Consider the following 4,271-nt stretch of genomic DNA (forward strand, 5'->3'; position numbering starts at 1 on the left):
ATTGGGTGACAACTTTATTTGGTTCTTTGAAACCAACACAGAGATGCTCAGAGGTGGACCAGGGCTTCTGGAGCCTGTGGACACCCTGAGGGCACCGTTGGCATGCATGGGGGAGAAAGGGGCCTGCGCAGGCAGCCTCCACATTGAATCCCATCCCAGGTGCCCCCATCAGCCTTGCCATTGGCACTGGTGGGCCTGGGGCTCAGTAGCTGTCCTCCCCCAAAGGGTTGTGGAGCTGGGCGCCACCACCTGCCCTACAGGGCAGAGCAGAGGCTTGGGCAGGAGCAGGCTGAAGCCTGCAGAAAGGATAGGTGCCCAGGTAAATCAGAGGACTGGGCCAGGAGGGCCCCTGGAGGGGCTCTGGGAGACCTGCAGCCCCCAGAGGCTCCGAAGTCCTCACCACAGCTCGAATCAGGCCTGTTGGGGTCAGGGGGTATGGGCCAGCCCCTGCACACTCATCTCCCTCCTCCCCTGCTCCCTTCTCCCGTTCCACATGGTCTTGACCAGGTCTTGGTGAATGTGGGGCAAAGCTTTGCCAGGAGCCCGAGTGAGCACTGCAGACATGCAGGAGGACACAGACAGCCCTGTGTGCTGGGACACTGCGTGCCCCCAGCCCTCCGCAGAGGCCCGAGGACCAGGGGAGGGGGAGCAGCTGAGCTCTCCCCGAGCCTCCCTGGCCTTCCCCCCAGGCCAGTCCTAGAGCATCAGCCTTCTGGGGCCACGTGTGGCCTTGGCCTGCCCTGCCCCGGGACCTGGTGCTCTCCTGGCACACCTGTGGGAGCGTGTCACTGCTCAGGTGTCTCAGTGGCCAGGAGGCATCTGCTGCCCCTGGGCTGGCCTGCTGGGAAATACAGGCACCTGTGGTCAGTTTGCACAGGTGCCATGGACAGCAGGGTGGGGCAGGAGCCCAAACTCAACCCTGGCATCCAGAGATTCTTAAGATTCAGGCTGGCAGTGTGTGTGGATCCCAGGCTGGGCCCACTTTGAGGGCAAGGGCCAGAAACAGCTGGCCAGAGGGGCTGGCTCAATGGTGGGCACTGGCTTTGCCCACAAGGCCACATGCCTCAATGATGGCTATTGACCGGTGAGCCTTGGACTTTCCTGCCTTGTGGAAAGGAGGAGGGTGGGGCACAGAGGCCACAGGCCGGGAGCCCCAGGACATCTCCTGACTGGGCTATGGGCCATTTCTGTGTGCTCAGGTCTTAAGCCGCCCCAAGCTTCCAGTCTTCAGGGCTGTAGCCTTGAAATCCTTTCTGGCCTTTGCTGGCTAGTTTGGAGCAGGGCCAGACCCCAACCCAGGCCTCTGCCGCATGCCCCACCTGGCTGGCCTCCCTTCCCTCTCAGGCCAGGCCATGGGCTGTGTCACAGTAGTGCTGTCCCAAAGAGCAGTGGCTCCCCTCCTGCCTAGTGGTTACCTCACCTGGAAGCTTCTAGGTACCAGGAACCAGCTAGTCTGCCTGGTGGTGAGGGGGATCCAGAGTGGAGGACCAGTTGGAGGAGCACAGAGAGGACGGGTAGGGGTGACAGGGACATGGGAGGAGGCAGGAACTGCACAGTGACCACATGGAGATCAGCCACTTCTGGCAGGTCCACCTTCAGAAAGATCCAGGCCAGAGCTTGGGTGGTTTTCAGAATCATGGAAATACTGAGGATTTGGTGGGGAGAGGTGAGCTGGGGTTGACGATGGGGTGGGGCAGGGGAAAGAGAGGGACGGCAGGGTATGTCCCAAGCCGCCTACAGACCCACTGGCCAGTGCCCCTTCTGCAGGTGGCCTGGATCAGCTGTGGCCCTCCCATTCTGCCCCTCGCACGAAGGCCTCCAGTCAAGGCTGGCCTTCCTCCCCAGCAGCACAGAGGACAATGGCAGGTCTTGACTTGGCTTCCTGTGAGCACAGTGAGGCCAGGCATGGCCCCTTGCTCACCAGCACTGCTCCCTAGACACTGGCCTGAGATAGGAAGGGAGCTGCTCCCTAACCCTGTGGTTTTGCTTCCATGATGTTTAACCCCATGTTGCCCAGAGGCTGAACCCCAGGGACAGAGGCTGCAGGTGCCCCCACCCGGGTCAGGCCAAGGGGTCACACGGGTCAGGCCAAGGGGTCACACTGTAGGGTGTGGGGTAGGGGTACCCAAAGGGCTCCCACGAAGGGCTCACGTCCCTGGGTTGGGGATAGGAGCTGTTTTTCCAAACCAGGTGCTGGTCAGTGCTTCCTGACAACCTTGGCAGTGGGCCTGGTGGCAAAGGATCGGGGGCTCATCCTTCTTGCCACCCAACAGAACATTACCCAGGCTCCATTCTCCTGGGCCCCTGTCCTCACTGTTCCCTGGGAATGGGGCTCCTCTGGGCCTGCAGACCTCATCACCCCACCCAGGTAGGGCCATCAGACCAGGGCCCACACGCAGACGAAGACAGGTGAGAGAGGAGCGCCGAGAAGCCAGGAGGAGCAGCATACAGAGCGGCCCGGCCATCTGGGACGGACCCATGAACTTGCCCTGGATGCTTTCCTTCCTGCTTTCCAGAAAATCACCCTTTAAATGTCATCCAAGCCCTAAAGGAGAAGGAGGTAGTTGTCAGAAGGGGGCCCTAGAGGTCCGGAGAACTCTCGTCATGGAGGGAGGCAGGGCTTGGGCGGAGGGCTTGACGCCCAGCTAAAGCTTCTCAGGCAGGTTTCGAGGGAGCCTCAACCTCAGTCTCTTTGTTGGTCAGGTCTCCTGCTTCACAAGAACTGCATCCTAACCGAATCATGTCTACACTGGGATCTACTCTGGAACTTTGGGCATGCAAATATTCAGAGGCATTATTTAAGTGACCCCATTTGAAACTGAGCAGAGTATGGAGATTCCTGGCCAGTCTATTCTTTCACCCAGAAGTTGGCTTTCTGGAATCCAATCAAAGGAAGACGTTGTAACTCCAACAAGTCCAGATAAAAACACACGGACCCACCTGTATGGCACCCATCATGAATGAAACCCAGACATGGCCCAATGGTGAAATCACTCAGGCCACCTTAAGAGGCAGCAACGTTTCCTTTGAATATTTAGAGACAAGAAGAATTGTTGACAGGCAAAGAGAAAGGGACAGGATGCCAACTCTGGAATATGTCTGTGGAGCGAAGGCCTCCTCAGGCCTGACTGGAGGCCTGGGCAGCACGGCTTGGAGGCCCTCTGGTAGCTCAGAAGGGAGGCGAAGGTCCCCCGGCTCACATGACATCATTTCAAAACCGTTTCCCCACATAAGATGTAAGAAAGATTGTGCTGTAAAAATGCTGAGTTTTCATAAATTTGCTTTTGAAATTATTTGGCTACAAATGACTCACAGACCACCAAACCCCAGGACCACCAGGCAGTCATCAAGCGTCTCAGGGTTTTGTGTAAAGAAGAAAAATCTAGTCTGTGAACTTTGTTCAGACGGACGAAGTCCTAAATACTTTAGGGATGATGAAGACGGCACCATATTATGTTCTGAAGTAGGCATGTAAGTAAACACTGATTTCACTTTTGCTGCTTTCTTCCTGTATTTTTCACCTCCAGGCAGGGCCTCTGGCCAGCCCTCGGGTCTCCCTGCCCTGCTCACCCTGCCCTGTGGACAAGCCCAGGAAAAGCCCAGCCTGTGGACACCTTCCACTAACTGGTCTGAAGGAGATAATGTACTAATTTTAAATCACTGTAAAGAAAAAGAAGGGAGAACTAAACGACACTGTCGTCTTGAAGGGGCGGCCATTAGCCATAACCGTGCTCTCGAAAACTACGTGGGCAGGTACGCGACAGGAGAAGGCGAAGGCAGGCGGTGCAGGTGCGGTCCTCCATGCGCAGGGCTCCAGGCGCGACTTTGTGCCTCCGCGCGTGGTCCCGGGACCCAGGTGTGCGCACGCTCCTAGGCTGCTAGTTCCACCAGCCAATACGCTCCCTTCGTCCTTCTCTTCTAAAGCTGGCCTGGTTGGACTGGATTTGCTGTCCCTAGCAATCAAAACCTGCGCGGCGGCCCCCAGGGGAATTAGAGGCCAGCGCCTCCTCAGACTAGCTGGACCCGCCCAGCAGACACCCCCCAACCTGGGCCGCGGTGGGACGGCCCGGACCAGGGCAATGGGAGGCGGGGGGGGGGGGGTCGCTGTCGCCCGGCACACACACCCCCAATCTGGGCCGCGGTGGGACGGCCGGGGGCACCGTCGCCAAGCAGCAGGACCGCACCCCCAGCTCCGGCGTGCCGGCGGGGAAGCCCTGGTGCCCAGGACTCCGAGCAGCTGCGCCGCAGGAGCCGTGGTCGGCTCCGGAACG

This window comes from Ursus americanus, chromosome 33 (genome assembly GCF_024610735.1).
Source record: "Ursus americanus isolate L20-20 chromosome 33, mUrsAme1.1.p, whole genome shotgun sequence".
Taxonomy (NCBI): Eukaryota; Metazoa; Chordata; class Mammalia; order Carnivora; family Ursidae; genus Ursus; species Ursus americanus.